Here is a 22,296-nt window from a genome sequence, read left to right as displayed (position 1 = left end):
TGTTGGGCTCTTTGCTTTCATTATTTTATCTAATCCCCGTGGATACTGTTGCCATCCTCATTTCACAAAGGCAGAAACTGAGACTTGGAGAGTGTCTGGAACTTCCCAGACACTTGGCTATCCTGTGACCGGGTGGAGATTTGAGCCAGGTCCCTGGGACTCCAAAGCTGGTGCTCTTTGCTGGGGGAGCCAAGGAAGTTTTGAAAAGAGTGATATTTCAGCTGAGTCTCAACAGCAGATAGAATATTGAATGGTAGGGACAAGGGGAAGTGAAAAATCAAGGCTGAAGGAACAGCTCAAGAGAGCGCAGGAGGGGCTGGGAGTGCTTGGCGTGCTCTGGGATCTGCAAGCACTGGGCTGGCTGGAATGAAGTACCCAAACCTCTCCATTGCTGTGGCTTTTTTTGTAATTAATAAACTTTATTTTTCAGAGCAGTTTTGTGTGTACAGTGAAATTGAACAGAAAGTATGGAGATTTCCCCATCCTCACTGCTCCCACCATGTGCACAGCCTCCCCCATTATCAGCATCCCCCATCAGAGTGGAACATTCTTTATAACTGATGAACCTCCATTGCCACATCAGCACCCAGAGTCCAGAGTTTGCATCAGGGTTCTCTCTTTGTGTTGTATGTTCTGTGGGTGTGGATAAACGTATAATGACATGCATTCATCATTATAGCATCATGCAGGGTATTTCACTGCCCTAAAAATCCTCTGTGGTCCACCTACTCTTATCCCTCCCCACCCACTCAGCCCTAGAAACCAGTGAGCCTTTTGCTGTCTCCACAGTTTTGCCTCTTCCAGAAAGTCGTATGGTTGGAATCATTCAGTATGTAGCCTTTTCAGGTTGGCTTCTTTCACTTAGTCATATGCATTTAAGGTTCCTCTACATCTTCTCGTGACTTGATAATGCATTTCTTTTTAGTGCTGAATAATAGTCCATTTCCAAACAGATGTGTTACCGTTTAATTATCTATTCACCTACTCAAGAGCATCTTGGTTGCTTCTGAGATTTGGCAGTTATGAATAAAACTGCTGTAAATATCTGTGTGCAGGTTTTTGTGTGAATGTAAGTTTGTAGTTCATTTGGATAAATAGTAAGGACTGCAATTGCTGGATCCTATGGTAAGAGTATGTGTAGTTTTATAAGAAACTATCAAACTGTCTTCCAAAGTGGCTGCACCATTTTGCATTCCCACCAGCAGTGAATGAGAGTTCCTGTTGCTCACTATCTTCCCCCTCCATTTGGTGTGGTCAGTGTTTTGGATTCTGGCCATTCAGATAGGTATGTAGTGTTATCTCATTCTTGTTTTAATTTGCCTTTCCCTGGTCACATATGATGTTGAACATCTTTCCATATGCTTGCTTGCTCTCTGTGTATCTTCTTTAGTGAAGTGTCTGTTCAGATCTTTTGCCATTTTCTAATCAGGCTGTTCATTTTCTTATGTTGAATTTTAAGAGTTTTTAAAATATATTTTGGATAACACTCCTTTATCAGATGTGTCTTTTCAAATACTTTCTCTCAGCCTGTGGCTTGTCTTCTCATCCTCTGCATGCAGCAGTTTTAAAAATACAGATTGCTGGGCCCTTCTGCAGACCAGCTTTTCCAGGGGAGGAACCAGGAACTCTGAACTATAAAGAGGTTCTCCAGGGGATCGTCATGCAGGAAGTCCATGGGCAGCACTTGGAACCACCGAAGGTGGAGTTGGGAAGCGTAGGCAGGCATATAAGAGATGAGGCTGAAAAGCAGACAGGGCCTGATGAGAAGGAGGAGCTGGAAAGCCATAAAGCTGTGCTAAGGAATGTGGCATTCAGGGCCCTCCTTTTTATATTATAAGTCCCAATAAACATTTTAGGCTAAATCTTATAGGCAATGGAAAGTGACTAAGGATTTTGAGAGGAAACCAAGGTGTGAGCCAACCTTTGTCTTAGGAAGGACATTCTAGTAGTAGTGTATAGGAAGTATTGGGGGTGTTGGAGGCATTAGACCAGTTAGAAAAATCATCAAAATATCCCAGGGGACTGGAGATAAGTCCTCAACAGGACTGAGGTGACAATGGGGAAATAAATTCCACTCCATTCAATTTAGTAAGTATTTCTTTACTATGTTTTCTGGACGGAGCACCATACCAGGTTCTCAGGAGTCTAACATGAAATAAGGTACTGTCCCCATCCTCAAGGAACTCACAATCTATCAAGATTCATCAAAAGTAATTAAGTAAAGAAAAAAGGAAGACTAGCATGTGGACAGTGTTATGGACTGAGTTGTGTCCCTCCTCGACCCGCATGTTGAAGCTCTAACTCGTGCTGTGACTGTGTTTGGAGATAGGGGCTTTAAGGAGGTAATGAAAGTTAAATGAGGTCATAAGGGTGGGGCCCTAATCCAGTAGGATGGGTGCCCTTATAAGAAGAGGAAGAGGCACCAGAGATTGCTCTCCGTCTCTGGTGCCCATAAAAGAAAGGCCATACGAGGATACAGCAAGAAGATGCCATCTGCAAGCCAGGAAAAGCGATCTCACCAGGAACTACTCCCACTTGCCACCTTGATCTTGGACTTCCAGCCTCTAGAACAGTGAGGAAAATAAATGTTTAGGCCACCTTGTCTGTACTATTTTGTTATGGCAGCCCCAGCAGGCTAATTCAGACATCTTACATTTTTATTCATAGGGTGATATTGACAGGATTCAGTTAGGCCATTGATTATATATGTCTAGGGCTCAGAGGGGACAACTGGGCTGCTGTTAGCTGCTTATACTAAAGACAAATCAAGTGCAGATAGACTGAGAACTGGTCCCAGAACCAAGCCTTACAAACTCCAACATTTAAGAGTGATGACTAGGACTGGTAGGAACGCCTGGTTGGTTATAATGTTGATGCTGGTGACTTACACGACCTGTGTGCCCCTCTTCTTCCTCTTTTTCATCCTCAGAAGGATGATGGAGAGACTGTGGAGCATCTGAAGTGAATTCTACAGACTTAATTTCACTTTGTCCCTTCTGTACTCAGTGACAGAGCCAACATTTAGACGTAGAACTTGTGAGATTTGACGTATTGTCGACTCATTTGTTCATTACTTATTTACTAGTTGTGTCATCTTTTGGATTTTTGTATTATTACTATTTAATGTTTTATATGTTAGTGCTTTGTCTTTTTCAACGAGTATGAAAGCTCCTTGAGGACAGGAGCTGTTACTTGAACTTCTTTGCTTCTGTTCTTTATCCTTAGCTCTAGCACGAAGCTGAGCTTCCAGTGGGTACAGGACAAGTGTATGTTCTAAATGACTATAGGAAGAATGGTTACATTTGGATAAACATTTTTTAAGCTTCTGCTAATTACAAAAATAGTCAAAGCAAGATATATTTATTTTAAATTACAATGTGCATCTTAAAGCCTCAAGAGGGTATTAGGAGAAGTCACAGTATTTTAAAAGACTCCAAAAATTAATACCTCATGGCAGTGGATCTCCTGTACCAAGAAAGAGTTGGGCACCGAACTAGATTTGAGAAAACGAGGGGTGTGACAAGTGTGAATCAGTGATGCATGGCTGTTGCCTGCAGTACTATTTACGGCTCACTGACACCTCTCTGATGGGGTTAAGTATTTACATTCAGCCTGATTCTCCCCTCTGACTCTGCAAGCTGCAGCAGCTCACTGGGAGCCTTGGGAAAGAGAGAAACCCTCCCCCCAGGGGTCCTGGGCAGGGGCAAATGGAGCTCCCCTCCCCCCTCCTGTATCTGAAGAGGGTTTCCCTCTGAGAGTTGATGGCAGTTTGACCTCCAGCCTCTGGGCTGGAGAATCTGGCTGTGTCTGTACTACATAAAAAGGGCAAGTGCATTCATTATTATTATATGATTATACAATGTATAAAATATAATAGCGATTATGCTGTCAGTAGCCAGAGTTTCTAACCACAGATCAGAGGCTGGGGTGACATAAATACACCGAGTGAAGTCTTTGGAGGTTCTATGTGAAGGTGAGAGGATTCAACTCCATCTCCAACGAGGGCTCCAGTGAAGTTCCTCCCACAAGCAATTTTGGAGGTTGGATTTGGGGGGACTCGGAGGATCTGAACAAACAGTATTTGCTGTATCTGAGATGTGATGCAAAAAAGGTCTCCATTGCCTCCTCTGAGCCACAGCTAATGGCTCTCATCCTTGCCCATGATGGAGGGAGACGAGGAATGACCCAGAGGCCTGGAAAGAGCGAAGGGAAAGCCTTCAACCCCTTGGGTCAGATTCTTCACTGAAAACCTGGCCAGCTTGGGTTTCACTCTCTGCTTTCCTTGCTTACATCAATGTCTTTGTCTAGGCTTTATCCAGGCCCCCTGCCTGGGCTGGGGTCAGAGGATCAATCGCTGCCTGACTGTGGCTAAAATGGCTCCTCTACAGGGAGGAAGGAGCAAATTTTACGGGGGGAAGAAGGGACTTTCTCATCCCTTTATGCAGAGGGCCGTGCACTAAGTTGTGGAAGCAAGCAAGCCTTCATCTGTAGGTGGCTGGGTGCCTCCACCTGGCACTTAGTAGGACTGTAATTTTTGTGGAATGAAAAAAGGCGCGTGTATGACCACACGTGCTTGCACAGATCATCCTCTTAGAAGGCGCTTAAGTGAATTTCCTCCCAGAATTAGAGGAAGACACCACAGCAGGCCCAGGCCCAAACTGCCCAGCTGGCCTCTCCCTGTATATTACACCACCGGACCCCCAGAACTCTGGGACTTTTTAGAATGAAAATGGCAGGGGCTTAAAACAGGCTTGCCTGGTATTTGCAGGGAGGTGATTTACTGACAAAGCCTCCAGACCCTTTTATCTCTGCCTCTGCCCCACCCCTTACAGTCTCCCCATCCGTGAACCAAACGCCCCAGGAAGCCCAGAGCAGAAAGAGCTCTTGAGAATAGGAATAACTAACCAGAGTGTCATCTGAGCACCTTTTCTGGGGCCAGGGTAATGAGAATTATTCAAATGCAATCATAAAAATGAGGCCAGCCAGGCAGGAAAGGGGTGGGGATGGGGGAGGAGGGGTAGTGGAGGGAAGGATTCCTTGACAGTTTTAAGTTTCGTAATTTCTAGGCAGTTCTCTTGGGGTGCACAGAAAATTTCACCCCATCCCCATCCCCTCAACCCGGGATGTCTTGAAACTCTGCCTGGGTTGACGGGCCGAGGAGGACTTGGGGACGAGGACAGTGTTCCCGAATTCCTTGGGGTCCGCAGTGTTCCTCCTTCGGAGGCAACCTCACAGTCGGAGGCTTTTCTCTCCAGAGCTGTTCCGCCTCCCCGCCAGCAGGCGCGGGCCCGCGCCCGATGTCTTAGAAAAGCCTCCAGCAGAGGGAGACACTCCAGCGGCTGCTCCGACTTGGAAGCGGCCGGGGCTGGGAGTGGGTGGGGGTGATGGGGGGAGAAAGGGGGAGTGGGGAGAGGGGAGGTGTGTGAAGGGGGGGCTCCGGGGGGCGGGTCCCTGTGCCGCTGACGTCCCGAGCAGTGCTGGGAAGTATAGGCTGTGTTGTCACGCCGGTGTCAGTCTGATGAAGATTGGCATCAGGTAAGCTGTCATTCATTTCCATGTCAGAGACGCTTTTGCAGGCGGCGGCGGCGGCGGCGGCGCGGCGGCTGCTGCTGCTGCTGCTGCGGGCGGCTGCCTCAGAGCGCGTGTGTTTTATTCCAGTCCCCAAGCCAGAGTATTATTCATTGCGACAGGGCAAGGAGGAGAGAGGGAGAGAGGGAGGCAGCAGGGAGGAGAGAGAGGGAGGCAGCAGGGAGGAGGGAGGCAGGGAGCAGCGAGGGACGGCGGGAGCGTGCAGAGAAGCTGGGGAAGCGCCGGGAGAGCGCGGAGCTAAGCAGCGCGAGTGGCGGAGAGGCCGGGGAAGGAGGCGGCCGGAGCCGCGCGGCCCGTCCGCGCCCCGGCCTGGCCAGCGCGCAGCCCCGCCGCAGCCGCCTCGCCCCGCTCGGGCCCGTGGCCGGGCACGCATTGTCCGCGGGTGCGAGAAGCGGGGCTGCGGACTCGGAGCGCCTCAGGCCCAAGACACCTTAGCGGGCGGGCGGGGAGCTGCGCGCCAGGAGCGCCGGGGACCCGGGTAGAGATCAGCGCGCGGGCCGGAGCCCTGGTGCAGGCAGCTCGGGGCTGGGCGCTCAGCGGGCGAGGCTGGGAACGGCGAGCCGGCTCTAGGTTCGCTTTCTCCCTGCTTCGGCTGCCCTTTGGGCCGGGGCTTACCCCGCACCACCAGCCTGGAGCTGCCTTCCAGTGGCTGGAAGCGGGAACAGCCCCCGACTCGGGCCGGTGACTGGAGTCCAGGAGCCGCGGCCGCGTCCCGCCCGGCCTGGGGAGCCAGGGCGAGTGGGGGTTTGCAGGCGGACCAGTGGGGACAGCAGGGCACGAGCTGGGGGTCAGGGAAGCCGAGATCGCAGGGGCTAGGCACAGGGACGCTAGCCGCGGGAGGAGCGATCGTTTGTAGGGTTACTGGCTTTCCGCGGATTGTTGGGAGTCTTTGCGAGGTGGGGGGAGGCGTAGGGGCCCACGACGAGGTTCGGGAATAGGGAGCCCTCCTGGCTGGAGAATTAGGGCGTGAGTTCGTTAGAGGGGGGAAGGAAGCCGCCCCAAAGCAGAGCGCTGAGGGGAATGGGGCAGGGTCCCGAGTCTGCCGCGCAAAGTTTGCGTTTCTTTCGTGTTAGGCGTGCGGGGCTCTCCCGACTCCCGTTGCCGAGGAAGCAATGAGCGAAGAGGGCGGCCCTTTCCGGGGGATCTCAGCGGGAGTGCCCGAGGCTCCTGCGCGGTGGGGAGACCCGGGCTAAGGCTGAGAGTGGAGCGGGGGTGCGTGGTGGTTGTGCATCAGCCTTGACTTAGGGCTGGGCTTCACGGCCAGGCTAGAGTTTGGGTTTTTTAGGATCCGGGCTGTTTTCAGAAGCGGGATCGAAGGGCCGCTGAGTAGCTTAGAGATCGAATCCGACAGAGCAGGGGGGTGCTGGAGGTAGCAGTTGGCGGGGAGCACGGGTTTACATCTGAGGCTGGAATCGAAGGAACTGATCGCATTTTTAGGATTTAGCCACGGTATCACGGCTCTTTATTGGGATTGAGGCTCTTGAAATTTGGGGAGGGTCGCGCGCGCGAGTCCCTGGGCTCAGTGGGTGGAAAAGCGTTTAGGTAGGCGACGAAAGTAGTTGATCCGAGACAAGGCAGGCGAGCCCTGAATTCCTGCTGCTTCTCCCCGAAAGCGGATCTGGAGGAGAGGGTTTGACGTGCGCAGGACCCGTTCTAGGAGAAAGATTGCGGGAAGCGGAGAAATCGAAGAAATGTTCTGGTCGAAGCGACAGGGTAGCCTTTCAGGGTTCGGGGTGGATCCGAAGACCGGACCTTGGCGGCTCGGCGGGCTCCGGAAGCCACTTGGGGGTCTGCGGGCACAGCGCGGCGGGGCGGGTGCGGGTGGCCCGCAGGGGCCGCTGCCTGCGCGGGGGGCGCTAACAGTGAGGCGTCGCGTCCGGCCTGGGGAGTCCGGGCTGCCGTGGAGGGCACGGCGGGCTCGAACTCGGGCGCCTGGACCGGAGCAGCCAGCTGTTGAGCCGTGGGAGCTGCCTGCACTTCCCCCCCAGGACCGTACCGGAAGCCCACACGCCGGGCCGCCAGTGCGACGTTCCGCCTGGGAAAGCGGGGAACTCGGGGACCCCTGTCCTTACCCCACTTGTCCCGGGACTCCTCTAGCGTGTTGAAATGTCTTCCAACTAGAAAGCGAAAGCTTCGCATTTTAGGCAGATTTAGGCGATCTGGTCTTCCCCAAATCAGAAAATGATGGTGTCCAAACACAAGATACATTACGCAAAGCTCAGTCCCTAGCCCTCCGGCCCACGCTCCCTTTCTGGCCTTCCAGAGGCTTCAGGACTTTAGGGGGAAGGTAGGGAGGGTCTCCTGTCCCTTGACTGAACTCGTAATCTCCCACTTGCGCTGCACCCGGCGTGGTTCTGGCCTAGTCCCGCGGGTGGGAGAGAAGTCCCGACTGCGGAGGGAGGTTATCCTTCGGACCAACTAGGGAAGCACAGTGTGTTGGGAGGTGTATGGGAGGAAGATCTGAAATCGCCCCTTTGCAATCTTGGGCCCACCCTCCCAGCTTTCCGCACCCCTCGCACCCCTCGCTGGGGCAGCCAGAAGGCGCTTCCGGGACGCAGAAGACGCGCGACCCACGAGTGGCCGCGGCGGCCCGGGGTGCGGCGACCGCCGGGCGGCAGAGCTCCAAGGCTGTTGTTTTGCAGGCTTGGAATTCGTGCGCTCTCTCTCCTGCCGAGAGCCTGAGGGCGGGAGGGAGCCGTGACCCCACGGAGACTCCCTGGTCACCGCCTCCCCTTTGTGAGCGCGAAAGGCATGAAAGCCGAGAGAAAGAGAAGCTGCTCAGAATAAGGGGCAGGGGGTTACCGGAGGGAGATGGGCCCGGCCACCGCTCACAGTAAAATGCCTCGTGCAAATTGCACTGAAGTGTACCCAACTTGAAACTGGCTGTTTTATGATCCTTTCTGGGAGTTTACTGCTCTCTGCTTTTAAGTCTATAGATTGCTTTAAGTTAATGAAAGTGCTGCTTTCAAAAAGGGCTTTTATTGTTCAGCACTGGCAAATCCAGTACCTCCCCTTTACTCTTCCAAAATGGGCCTGTTTAAAAAGAGGGAGCCTCCTGGAGTTCCCACAAGGACAGAGCTTGGGGGAGGGCGCCATGTGACAATGAGGATTAATAAAAATCAATGTCCAAGTAATTCAGAAAGACGAGTTTACTTCTTTTCAAGTCCAGCGCCATCTGTACATTGCTGTATTGCCTTTTGGACTTTCACTGAGTCTGATTTTAAATGCTGCATGGTGCCTCCCTCTGACACTCCTTCTCCACATTGCTTTCTGTGAGCCTGACCCTGTTCAATTAAACTCAAACTGGATTTCAGAATTTCAACTGGCTGCCCATTCAAACTGCAACTAAAATATTTACTCGGGACTGGGGGAGGGGCTTTGCCTTGCATTCAGTGAGATAGATGTGTTAAAATGTCAGGGAGAGAGGCTGGGAACCTTGAGAAGAAACATGCAAGGCCGTTTTTCAGTGCTTTTTCCTTTTTCAATCTATTTGGCACAAAAGGTGAGATGACAGGGTTTTTGACTAGGTCCTAGCACAGAAACTGAGTGGGGCTGGGCTGTGGCTTTGACCGCATGTCATAACCATTTAAACTGTGGTTAGTTGTTCAAAGCTCAAAGCTTCTCCAAGCTGGGTTTCATTAACTCTACACCAGTTGCCTGGAAGTTCAGTAGCAATAAATTGTATAAACACATTTGAAGTAAGTTAGTGATGAAATAAGGAGAATTACTGTCTTGTGAGTGGAGAATCCTGAATTCATGGAGTTCTAACTTAACTGGAAACATACCTCCTCTCCCTTGGCCTTGATGTTTATGGGTGCACCAGAGTGTGTGTTACATTTCTTTCTGCCATGTACATCTTCAACCTAGGGCTGTAACTCATTAGGGACCAAGGCATGCCTAGAAAGCAAAAGGCCTATGTTTTAAAGAAGGGGTCTCTATTAGCCTGGTTTAGAAACCAAACCAAACCAAACCCATCAACCTGACTTCCTTACCCTGGGTGAGTACAATGTTCAACAGAAACAGCAGCAGAGCAGGCCAAATTAGATTTTTAAATGTTAGCGGCTTAATAATACTGTGTTGTTAGCAATTGAATTTGTTTTTATTAAAGAAACAACCTATAAAATTTATAGGCTTCCAACATGTTGCACGATTTCCTTGCTATTTATTTAGCGCCACCCCCCCTTCTGAAATTCTATCTCCAATTTCAGACTTTCGTTCCTGATTTATTTAACTTGGAGCACATTTTCTAAATTAGTTCAAGGAAGGTGAGACACGCTGTTGTAAGTTTTCCTTTTTCCCATGCCGTGTGGCACAAGGACAGCCATGCTGTAAGATATATATAAATGTGAGATGCAGTCGCCAGAGGTGCCAGCACGTGAAGCAAAGTGTTGGATCAAATAAGATGCAGATCAGAGTAAGGAGAGGGTGAAAACACTGCCACAGAGGAAGTTATAAGGGAAATGAAATCACCATGAGCCACTGTTAGCCTTGATTCTAGCCAACACACCATGCTTTGTATAAAATACTTCACATGAGATCCGTGACTTTTTGAAGCCTGAATTATATTGAGCAGCAGAATTTAGAAGGAGGAGCTGCACTGGCTGCGTTCTTCTATCTAGGCTGCATGGCCCGGCTTGTTGCGATGGGGCTCTGCTAATTTAATTAAATCTAATACCTTGTGGGAAAGGCAGGGGGGAAATAATCAAGGCTGGTGGGTCAGTGTGCTGAGCGGTGTTTAGACTGAAGTTTGGGAACTTGGCAGTTTTATACCCTGTTACTGTCTGGCTGCATGACTACAGTGAGTCAGTTAGCTTCCGATCTTGGTCTCTTCATCTGTAAAGTGGAATATATCACACGAATTCCTCTCTGGGCTATGAGGAGTGACTCCTACCTGAGTCCTGCACTCTAAATTATAAAAGAGATGGGAGAAAGGAGGCTTCGGAGCAGCAAGGTCACTTTGTTTATTGTGCTTTTTTACCCTGCCTGGCTCCAGAGCCTTCCCCTCCAGCTCTCAGGAGTTCTTAGACTTGAGTGAAGGTGCTAAACTCCTGCCTTTCTTTATATCCTAGAATTTGAAAACCCTTCTGTGATTCCAAAATCCACCTGCACTTTTCCAGGAGGGGCAATTAAAGCTGAGCTAGGGGAACCAGCATGCTTATTCCCAGTTGTGCTAACTGGACTGGCTTTCATGCATCAGATGATTACAGAATCTGATTTATCAGAAATTTGGCCTCTTCTCTTTCTGCCATTGGGAAGAAGAGGCCAGAGCCTGGACTGGTGTGTGACATCTGGTTGGGCTGGGGGGATGGGTGCTGGGCTGGAGCTAGTTACAGCTTGAACCTCGCTTAGCAGTCTCCATGCTGGCAGATCAAAGCAGATTCTGGGCCAGAAAGCTCGAGAAGTTACACCCGGCACTTACACAAAAGTGTATATGCACTCGGAGACTCCTTCCTTTCCGGCGCCTGATTTTTTAAAGCGAGCCCTGGTACTGGAGACAGGCTCCAGTGGAATGCTTGCCTTTAATTCTCTCTCCTCGGGGGGACTTCTGGGGGTAATTTTTTCCTCCACATATCCTTCTCCAGCAGTCTCAGGCAGCATCTTAGTTTCTGTTCTGATTGGGGGTGAGAGCCAGAACATACAAGAAGAGGGTGGAAAGAGTCGGAAGGCATGGTCCTTCTACTGGAGCGTGGCTTCTCTTCGGTCTGGATCTCCCAGCACTGAGGAGAAGCAAGCCCTGGGGCAGCTCAGGAAGAGCTTGCTGCCAGCGTGTTGTCTTCGGGGGATCCGCTGTTTGGCTTGGACGCCTCACCGCAGGCCAGGCCTGCCTGGGTTTCCAATTACAAGAAGGATGGTTCTGCTAAGACCTATCTCACTAAAAACACATCCCTGTGTGTAATAAGAAACCCTAAACCAGGCAGGATATTTTAAAACCGAAGCAATGAAGATTAGATTAAGTCTCCACCAAACAGCTTCGTTCCCATATTATTTTTGGCTGGAATGTGGAGAAAAGCAGCTAGCCCTAGGGCCCGGAGCAGACTCTTGAGGGTTCGGATGGGGCCAGAGTGGGTGGTGTAACTGTTAGTCTCTCTGCTCAACAGGAACGTAGCCAATTTCAGTACAGCTCAGTCAAGGCAGTCGGGGTACCTGATGGGGAATGAGGGAGCCTGGGGTGGAGCAGGAGCCAGACCCAAAAGGGCCAAGGCACTGAGAACCTTTTCAATCTTCACCTTGTCTAATCTTCTGTGCTCATTTTATGCTTCGATTCTGCCCCCTCACACCTCACCCCAGCACAACCCCCCACGCACCACTGCCCCATCCCATGCTTAGTTAACCCAGCCATCCACCATGTGGCCTTTGGAGAATCCTTAATTTATTGGGTATTTTTCCGGGTGGAGAGAAGGAACAAACAATTGTCTAAGATTCCTGGAAACAGAGCCTAGGAACCTGGCATCAGCAGCCCTTGCTCTGTCCTGCTAGGGAGAAGCAAAGACATTCATTCATTCCTTTGTTCGTCCATTCAGCAAATATGTATAGAGTGTCTCCTGTGTGCCTGGCACAGTCCTAGGCATCTGAGGTTACAGCGGCAAAAACAAACAGGACAAACCCATGTAACTACCCAGTCCCTGTGCTCAAGGAGTTGCCTGCTGCAGACAGTGCAGAGTATGGACGTAGCATCAGATAAAACCTCGGTGAAAGTTTAGCTCTACTTGTCACTAATCGTGTGAATTTAAACAAGTCATGACATCTTTGATCCAGTTTCCTCATCTGTAGAGTGGGAAATAAAAGTCTGTAGCTCTTCGGGTTGTGGAGGGAGCATCTGTAAAGTGTAGGCCTGGTGTCTGGCACCCAGGACCGACTCAGTGGGGCTTCCTCTCCAGTTGGTGGATGACCCAGGCTCCCCTTCGCTTTCCCTCTCCTTCCCCAGGAAGTGTCACAGGTCACTGGCACATCAACAAGTGTTGAACGAGCAGCTGGGCACACGGTTCCGGCAGGCGCTGTAGGAGAAACAGGGACACAGACCCTGTCCTCGGGGACTGTGCAGTTTAGGGGAGGACAAATGCCCTTTCTTTAGCCTTTGGAGACGAAGCAAGCACCTTGCTGAGCTCTGAGAACAGGGCCCTGAGCTCCGCCTGCTCCTCTCCTGAGAGTCTCTGTAAAGGAACCACCTGAACCCACTCCCCGTTACCCACATCTTCGTTTGGCAGACACTGCGGAGACCTACTAGCAGACCTAGAAGATCTACTTTTTCACCTTCACAAAGCCTTGGGTTATAGCACGGAAGGTGGAGGTGGATTCAGGGCAGGGGAGAGGGTGGTTTGCTGTGGCAGTGGTGGGGGGGTGGCAGAGCTGCAGGGCCACCTCCCTTCCTCAACCTGCCACCCAGATTGGAAGCTGGCCCAGAGCCCAGGGTGAAGAGAGTGTCCCAGGGCTCACACCCGTGGCCCTCCAGCTCTTCATCCTGACTGACACCAAGAGACATTGAGCCCGTTAGTGGTGGGGCCTGCTGACTCTGACTAGGCTGATTCCAGGGTAGCACAGGGGGTCTGTGCTGGAGGAGAGGAAGTGAGCCCCTCCCCCAGAGGGCCCTCTTACAGCCCTCACTCTGCGGTCCCTTGTCACCGAGTACTGCTCTGTTCCAAGGCCTGTGCTAAGCCTGGAGTTCAGGGCTGTCCCTGCCCTTTCTCAGGTGAGGCCCTTCTCTCTGTGGGTTGTGAGTTCAACTCCAGGTCAGGGACAGAGAGAAGCAGCCCAGAGAGACTCGGGTGTGTGCCGTGGGCCCCTCGATGACAGGTGCTTGCTCTCACTCCCAGGCCCTCCCTGGAGATCCTTCCATCCATCCACAAGCGGGGCCTGAGCCCACTGTTCCGTGAAGGCCCAGCGGTGTGCTGGGTGGGACTCAGGGTCCCTTCCTCTGAGAGCTGCACAGTCTTGTTCGGGAGCCCAAGCAAACACACGTCAAACTGAAAACAAGCTGTGTAACCTTTGACACATCTCTTAAATCATTTGGATCTTAGCATCCTCATTTTATGCCGTGAGGAAGTTAGACCAGGTTATCTTCAAGGCCCCTTTTGGGTCTACTGTTCTGTGACTCTGTGGGCTGTACATGCTGAAGTGTGTGCTCCAGACCACCAGGCACCCTGTGTCTAGAGAAGGTGGTGGGGCACCTGCGGGCACTTAGCCCAGGAGTGGTAGGACTTGCCTCACTCTGACTGAGGGAGGGGAATGGGAGGAGATAGATGTAATGGCAGCGGAACCTCACTTATTTGGATAAAGGAGCAGACAGGTGCTTCTAAGAGGGGCCTTGATGAGTCCTCCAGTCTCCAGGAGGACCACAAGGACAGAAATCAGGTGGAGAATCCGGTAGTTTGAGAGCTCAAGTCACTGCTCTCCTGTGGCCCGTGTAGCAGTGGGGGTCTTGCCCTGCTGCCACGATGGGAGCCCGTCTCGTGGCCCCTCTCCCAGCTCTGGGAGGAGAGAGCTACACATAGTGGGGCGGAGGTCCCCTGGGGAATCCTCCCTGGTGAGTGTGACCTGGAGGAAAGCCGAATAGCTCCATGGGATTCCCCGGCCCTCCCGGGAGGCCATTCCCAGGGAGGGGGGCTTGTTCCTCACACTGGCGCAGCTCTCCTTGGGAAGGCGCCCTGGTCACTAGGGCCTCTTAGTGCCAACGAGGTGGGGACCGCTACCTCCTGCTGACTCCCAGATTGTCAGGAAAGCCCCTTTCCAAGCTAGACATCTGGTCTCCTGGAACACTTTTCAAAGTCATTTCCATTGGATTTGGAAGGGAGAGAGGGAGGGAGAACATTCCCAGGCTGTACTCTGGGGAGTGCCATTAGCTGCTGGCAGGGAAGAGGGGAACTTCTCTGGCTTGCTTTTCGCCCAGTCCTGGTGCTGGCGATGCTGCCTGACCTCGGTGGACCTGGACTCTTTCGGGGAGGGAGGACACGGCCTGCCACAGCCAGCATGTAGATCAAGGGAAGAAGAGGACTTTTCCTGAGCCCTGTGATTTCTGAGTAGCTGTGCGAGGCCACAGAGGAATGGAGGCTTCTTCACTATGTGCTGGGAGCTCTTGCTTCTTTATTTTATCCAGTCATCACCACGGACCTGAGAAAGAGAGTGAGGTTCAGAGTGGGTGAGGGAATCTGCCCAAGGTCGTGCAGCTGGTTCTGTGTCGATCTGGATCCGTGGTCTTTCTAGCCCAGCTGGCTGCCTGCTCTCCAGAGATGCATGTATGGGGGAAAGTTGCTGGATTCCTTGCTGCTTTCTTGCTCCGTCTCCCTCCCACCCCAGACCCCGTGCTCCAGCTCATACAAAGCTCCATGTAAGATCTAGGGCTCTGGCCTGGACAGGACATGGGTAATGAGGTTGTGGCATGACTGAGGCCAGTGCCTTGGGTTTGAGCTGTGACTCAGCCATACGCTCACCACGTGAACTTAAAAGCCAGCCCTGCCATCCTCATCAGTCAAATGGTGATAATGCCTCCTGCCAGGGCAGTGGAGAGGACCAAGTGAGTTGATGTACGAGGATGTGTTACACACGTTGTATAAACATAAGCGAAAGCACCTACACTGTGCTTCGCATGTATTATGTAGGGGAGAAAATCTGTTGGCACAAACTCTATGTTTCTTATTAGCTTAAAGTCGAGCATACACGGAAACACCCCCTCCCATGTTCACTCAGAGTGATGACAACCTTGTTTAAGTGATTGAAAGCTAGCAGGATGGCCTGCCATGACCTGCCCCCGCCCCCATGGCTGGGGCCCTCTGGGTGGTTTTCCAGATTCCAGCACAGTCAGCAAACCTGAACTGTGGGCCTACTGTGTGCCAGTGGTGTCCCCCACGTGTTTTCCCATCTAGTCCAGTGCAGGAGCTGCCTGGGGCCTGCTGTGGTGGGGGCTTGGCCTCTGCTGGGTCTGTCAGTGCACACCAAGCCATGGGTTGCTCCCTGCGGGTAACATTCATTCTATAGACTTTTACTGAGCACCTTGTACAGGTCAGACCTGGCGGAAGTGGTGGGGGTGAGGATGCAGATGGGCTCGCTGCCCATAGAGTTCACAGTCTGATGGGGCTGGGGGCGAGGGGAGGGCGTTCGAGTTCTGCAGATAATTAGTGAAACCACGATCAGAGCCATGGAGGAGAAGAGCAGGAAGCCCAGAGCGCACAGGCTCCTCTCGGGGGCTTGGAGGACATCCTGGAGGACTCGAGTTTCAAGCTGAGGATTGCAGGGAGCAAGACAAGGATGCTAGGCACCTTGGGCTGGCTTCACCGGATCTCATGCTGAGTTTTGCCCCTCAGATAAGGCCTTTCCCAGAGAGGGAGCTGGTCAACCCCTCCATCCCTAGGGGCTCCATTCCGTCCCTGGCAAGGGCAGAACAAGGTGAGAGAAAGGGGGGCACCAGAAACAGCCTGCCAGGGATTTTGCTCTCACCTGTTTCCTGTCCAGGCTGCTTTGCTGAGCAGAGCTGTTGCTGTTCCCACAGACCCCCGTCCCCCTAGCCCATCCTACTGCACTCCTCCAGGGCAGAAGTTTCAGGAGGAACCTTTAGAAAACAGGTATCTGTTCCCTACTCTTCCCCAGCTAGTGCCCTGATCATCTCCGGGGGTAACTGGGGATGTCCACATTCACATCTAACCTGAGTCTGATTTCTGGAAAGCAGCTGTGAGCTGGGGAGGAAGGCTCAGCCTTCTTTCTTGGTACCATCAAGTGGACTGTATTTATTGAAGATCTGGCCCCTTCCCCTTGGATTCAGTTAGCCTTTTGAGTTGTTTCCTTGGTGTTGGTGGCTGAGGCTGGGGACAACGTGTGACTATTTTGTAATCTGATACTCCGGAGGGGGCAGTGAGGAGAGGCAGAAGGGGGTGGCCAGAGAGAGATTGATAGGCTTAAGTCACTTGGGCTATAAATTCAAAGTTACATAGATATGGAGAAAAAAAAAGAATATCCAGTGATGTGGAATAGACCCTTGTCCGAGGCTTTGGCATCCCTGGGCCAGCAAAGTGTCTGCCTCGGGGCAGGGCAGGTAGGGGTTAAACCCACTTCTACCACTTGCTGGAGGTATGAACTTCTGCAGTTCCTAACCCCTTTGAGCCTGAGTTTCTTCTCTTTTGTGAAATGGGGAGAACAAAGGCTCTTTGCAGGGGTTCAACGAGCTTGATCTAGTCCCTGGTACTAGGTACTCAGGATACGTGGGTTCCTTTTCGGCCACTTCCTTCTCTTTCTCCACAGTGTTGGACACAGACCAAAGTATCTCTGCAGGAGGCAGGAGGGAGTGGGGTGCAGGGAGGCATGGGCCTCTCTGGAGAGTACAGCTCGAGTGGCCATGTGAGGACCACAGGCTGGAGGCATCAATGTCAGAGCTGGTGAGGCTTCCTGGACGGCGGGGGGCAGTGCTCTGAGTCTCCTGGAATAACCAGGACAGCACAGGTGGCAGAGAATCTTTGAAACAGGGAATTGGGAGGAAGGAAGGGAAGGAAAGGAGGAAGAGAGAAAGGGAGGGAGGAAATGAACACTTATGAAGTGTCTGTTATGTGCTTGAACTTGAGCTAGGTACTTTAGCACCCCTTATGTGAGTATAAATTTAGAAGCATAGATTCTCAAAGTCTCAGAAATCTCAGAACTTGAAAGGACATAAGATATCTATTCCAACCTCTGTATTTTGCATATGGAGAAACTGAAGCTCAGAGAGGGTAGTAACTTGCCTAAGGTCGCACAGGAAATTGGTGGCAGAGCTGGGTTAGAAACTGCCCAGGCCACGGCAGTTGGGGCAGAGCAGAAAGAGCACAGACTTTGGAATCAGAAAGACTAGGTCTGGCTACAGACAGGCTTGCAGTATGACCCAGGGGAACTTGCTTCCTGAGCTTCAGTTCTCTCAGCTGTAAGATGGGATAGTAATTCTCAACTCCAGAGGCGGCTGTGACAAGGAAATGAGATAGCCCAGGTGTCATGCTGGGTGTGGTGTGGGAACTCTGTGGGCTCAGGTCCTTTCCCCTCCCAACCCGCCCCCTTTCCACTTAGCTCAAAGCTCAGACCCACAGGGCCCCCAGAGAGCCCTGAGCTGGTCCCGCCTTGTGCCCCCAGGGTGCCAATAAGTAGGAGGCCTGGGGCACAAATTCATTCCCTCATTCAGTTAGTATTGCGTTCTTGGCATTGTCTCGGTGTCGAGCTAGGAAGGAGCAAAAGCAAATGTAGCCTCTATCCTGACAGTTTACAGTCAGATGGAGAAGAGAGGCATTAATTTAAAAAAAGACTCACAAATAAATATGAGAAAACACATGTAATCATCAGAGCTTTGAAGGGAAGAACATGAATCTATGAGAGCATTTAACAGATTTTCTTTAGAGAGAGCAGGGAAGGGCCTCTGAAGAAGAGAACTCGGAGCAGAGACCTGAAGGGAGAGGGCAGAAGTGAATAAAGACCAAAGGCAGAGTTGGGGGTGGGTGGCAGGAGATGTGAAGGCCCTGGGGAGAGAGGAAGGGGTTGGTGGATGGGATGGCAGGGGGGCCGGGGCGGAGTGGCACCTTGGAAGGGCTTGAGAAAGAGCACAGGGAGTCTATCAGGACCAGGCTGCGCCTTCCGGGGAGGCGCGAGAACCAAGTCTGAGATTCTGGAGTGGAGACCAGGCTGAAGCTTGGCTATCGTCTGGGAGAGAGAAACAGAAATGAAAGTTTATTATTATTTATAATAAAAATCATAAATAGATTGCAGATCCCTGGTGGAGAGGAGGGAGATAAAAATGAGAAATGAACAAATTCGTCATATAAGTGAACAGTGTCAAATTCATTTATATAAAAGCCTTAATGATTTTGATTCATCACTGAATAAAAGCCAAAGTCCTCACCATAACTGAAACCAAGAAGATAAACACCATTTCCAAAGACATTTTAAAATTCACAAAAAGAAGTGATTTTCTTCAGATCAGCTATTTTCCTGGATTAGCCACCCTACTAGTGGCCTTAACGACTGGGAGCATCAGCAGACTTCATTCACTCAATGAATGGAGTGTTCGTTACATGCCAGTCTGGGCGGGGACAGCCTCGCCCAGAGCAGAGAACACGAATGGGCCGTGACACGGAGCTGAGTGTGGTCTGTTTCCTGTGGGGTTTTCCTCTGTTGCCTGTGGACCCTCCGTTTGCCTCAAATCTGTTTTCAGTTTATTTAGCACCCACTGTGCACTAGCCACCACAGAGGGAGACGAAAGATGGTAAGATTTGGCCTCTACATGAAGGAGCTACAGTTTGAGTAGAGAGAGCAGCATGAAAACATGGAACGTTAAATTATATTATATTTGATGAGTTAACATAGCAATACACCCGGGTGGTTCACCCCAGGAGATGTTCCAGGACAGAGAGGCTTCATTACCAAGTGAGAGACACAGATAAGAGTGTCTCAGAGAGGGGGGAGGTATAGCTCGGTGGTAGAGTGCATGCCTAGCATGCACAGGGTCCTGGGTTCACTCCCAGGACCTCTATTAAGCATAAATAAATTTTAAAAAGCCTAATTACTTCCACCTCCAAAAATATAAATAAGTAAATGAATGAGTGAATGAATGAATGAAAGAGTGTCTCAGAGGAAGGAGAGAGAAGTGGGCTGCAGGATCAGGAGAGACTTGATGGAAGAGGTGGGTGGTGGACCAAACCCTTGACACTTCTGCCTTCTAGCAGACTTATCACATTATAGAACGTGGGCATGACAGCCCCTATTTTCACATAGGGCAAAGGCCAGGCCACACAGCTGATAAGCTTGCATCAGAACCCAGGCCCATCTGCATCTAAACTTTTTCCATTAGAAATCCTGTCCCCCACAGCCAGGCCTCGAAGATTGGGGAGGATTGAGCAAACAGAGACAGGGGAGCCATAAACAAGGGCGTGTGTGGAGGAAGATAAAGACCCGACTGCACTGAGCCAGCCAGTCTGGAGGGAGAAAAGCCAGGCTTCTCCAGCGCGGTAGAGCCCACAGCCTGGGCTCCTTGTGCGGTAGAGACCTGAGCCTCCGGAGCTTTGCACGTGCTGACTGCTGTTCCCTGCTCTGTCCTCCAGACCTCTTCTCCCCACACTCAGGAGCACCTGATCGCGTTCCCTGGCCTTGACTTGGAGGCTGGCGAGGCAGGCATCTTCCAAAAGGACTTAGTAAATCCCACACCTGTAGGATGCTTTTCCACCTACACAGTCCTCTCACTTAAAACCTGAAACAAACCGTGAAGACATCCTGAGGCTTTAGCCTAATGCAGGGCTCCAGACCTCAGAAGACAGGCCAAGGATAAGTTTCTCAGGTAGGTTACTCACTGTTTACCATTGTGTGCAGTACCTGGCACAGCAGAAGTGCTCAGTAAACATTTGTTGAGTCTCACTCCATCTATGGTACTGGATTCCAGCATCTCTGCACAAAGCGAGCAACATCCCTGGTCCTTCCCTCCAGGGGCTTTGTTCGGTGTTCTCTGTGCCCAGTAGCCCCCAGTGTCTTTCTCAAAGACACTGCTCTCCCCCTGCCCCCAGCCCCAGTCCATTCTGAGGGATCCATCTTTCAGGGGTGATTTGTCTCCAGTAGGGAATCATTGTTGCAAGGATTCAGCATGACTGACATGAGCTTGCTGCAAACTGCAGGTGTGTGCAGTGGAAAAAAGGTTGAGGGCCACTGCAGACCACAGCATCATCTTTCCTTTGTGATGTGGGTATTGCCATATCAGCTAGAGAGATTTATGGAGTTGAGTCCATCAGGAGAGTCCAAGAGGCAACCCTTTCTGAGGTTGGGAGCACGGTCCATGTAGCTCAAGGAGAGGTGCTGGGCCAGGCAACTCTGTCCTACCCTAAACCCTGTACGTTAACACGGTAGTAATCAACACTCTTAGGGAGGCTGGCTTTATCATGTAACTGCAGCCACAGGCACCTGGATAATTCATAGCCAATGTTTCGTTTCTGCCTCAAATTTCTGGGTCACTGGCACGTTGTAGGATCTTATTCTGGACAGTGTTATAAGACCCAGCCGGTGGACTTGTATGTCGGCCATGGAAGACGTGCAGGCCTGATCTTGGAATAGAGAATCCCGTAGAGAGTCTACAGCTGCTTGTAGAAAAGTCCGAGGTTTTCTGAGTCCTCACACAAAAGTCCAGATCAGCCCAGGGCAGGGGAAGGCTGCATGTTTGCTGTCTTGATTTTTTACGTTGAAATTCCTTTCTTTGTTCTTTTTAAACATTTTTGGCCTTATTTTCTGCATTTCATTGGGAAGAGGGACATGGTGACTTTACTTTACTGCTCTTTCTATCCTGCTTGGAACAGGATTTGCTGAGAGTCCCCTGCCAGTGCTGGCCAGTTTGATGCCCCAGTTAGGTTTTCAGTGCACATTAGAATCACCAGTTCACAATGAGACGTCCCTGGGCTGCAGATGGTCATGGGGACAAACCCACCAACAGGTACATCTACTGAAATTCTAAAAACATACATGTAAACAAACAAAACCAAGGGGAGAAGTGTAGCCCTGCCTCCTATTCCCCTCCAAGCCAGTCCTCTGTAGATTTGATTCAGCAGGTCTTTACTGTCTCAATTTGAGGTAGCAAATATCTGTGTGATAATTCAGATAAGATGCAGTTCTTGTCTTCAAAGAATTCAAAATCCGCTTGGCCACTCAGTTGCAACAAACTCCTTTCATCCCTTATTTCCCTGTTGCTCTGTGCCACCACCCTCCACCTGTCTCTGTCAGATCCCATGCTTTTCCTGTCTTACAGGCTTGGAAACTTGAAGTCCATCTTTTCCCAAATTCTCCTTCATTCTTTGTTTGCCCACGACGGTCGTGGTTTAAGTCTGTTGTCCCAGTATAATTGTAACGGCCCCCCTTTCGTCGTCAAACGTTTCCTGGCATGGTGATAAATAACTAATCAGCCAGGCTGTGACTTTCAGAGGCCAAGGCTGTCCTCCCATCCTTCTCTGTGCCTGGCATGTTACTGCATCTTCACTGCCACCACCCTGGTGCAGACGCTGTCACCTCCTGCCTGGAATATGGCAATTACCTTCTCTCTGGTCTCCTTGCTTCCTGTCCTCGCACTTCTGATCCACTCTGCAAACCTTTGCCTGATTCATCCTCTCCAAATGCAGTGCTCCACGCTCACTTGCTTGGTTCCTTGTGCCTTACAGGACACAGTGCAAGCACCTGAGTCTGGTCCTTAAAACTCTCTGCAGTTCAGCCTCTACTTTTGTCTACAGTCCTCTCTCTTTTGGTCTCTCTGCATGAAATCTCATTTCCACCCTCATTAGTGGATGCGCTGTCCCCTGACCCTGCACTTTGGTGACCACTGTTGCTCATGAAAGGCTCACACTCGGCCATTCCCGCAGATGCGAATCCCAGGGCGAATGTCCTTCAGGCCCAGCGTCATTTCCCACCTCTTAAGTACAGTGTTCTGTGACCAGCGCGTCCCTTAGCGCTCTCTCCTCCTCTGAACTCCTTGGCCTAGAGCAATTACTGCTGCACAATTCATTTGGCATCTAATCATGTACCGCCTCATGACTTTTCATATATTGCTCTCTTGTACGAGGGCTGGAGGTACTTGCTGTAATTTCCCCTTTCGTTCTCATAGGCTTTCTCCTCAATGAAACTGCAGGTTCCTTGAGGACAGGAACCATGTTGTGTCCATGTTTTTATTCCTTGTGGCACCAAGTGCCTGATACGTATTAAAGAAATACTTCCCAGAAGCCCTTAGCAGGCATCCATTTAGGAATC

The 22,296-nt window shown here is 51.1% G+C and overlaps 1 protein-coding gene across 8 annotated transcripts in view; it reads left to right on the top strand.

Moving 5' to 3' along the window:
- PKNOX2 (PBX/knotted 1 homeobox 2) overlaps positions 1–22,296 on the top strand; it is a 280,687-nt gene that overhangs the window by 40,570 nt on the left and 217,821 nt on the right. For 2 of the 8 annotated variants that reach the window (XM_015244092.3, XM_015244091.3), the window contains exon 1: positions 5,440–5,535. The exons of the other annotated variants lie outside the window; for them this stretch is intronic. The gene's annotated coding sequence lies outside the window, so the exon portion shown is untranslated. Of the gene's footprint in view, positions 1–5,439; positions 5,536–22,296 lie in introns of those variants that run through there. 8 annotated transcript variants of the gene reach the window in all.

Source organism: Vicugna pacos, chromosome 33 (genome assembly GCF_048564905.1).
Source record: "Vicugna pacos chromosome 33, VicPac4, whole genome shotgun sequence".
Classification (NCBI taxonomy): Eukaryota; Metazoa; Chordata; class Mammalia; order Artiodactyla; family Camelidae; genus Vicugna; species Vicugna pacos.
Note: the sequence above shows the minus strand (reverse complement) of the source record. Positions and strands in the feature narration are given on the sequence as shown.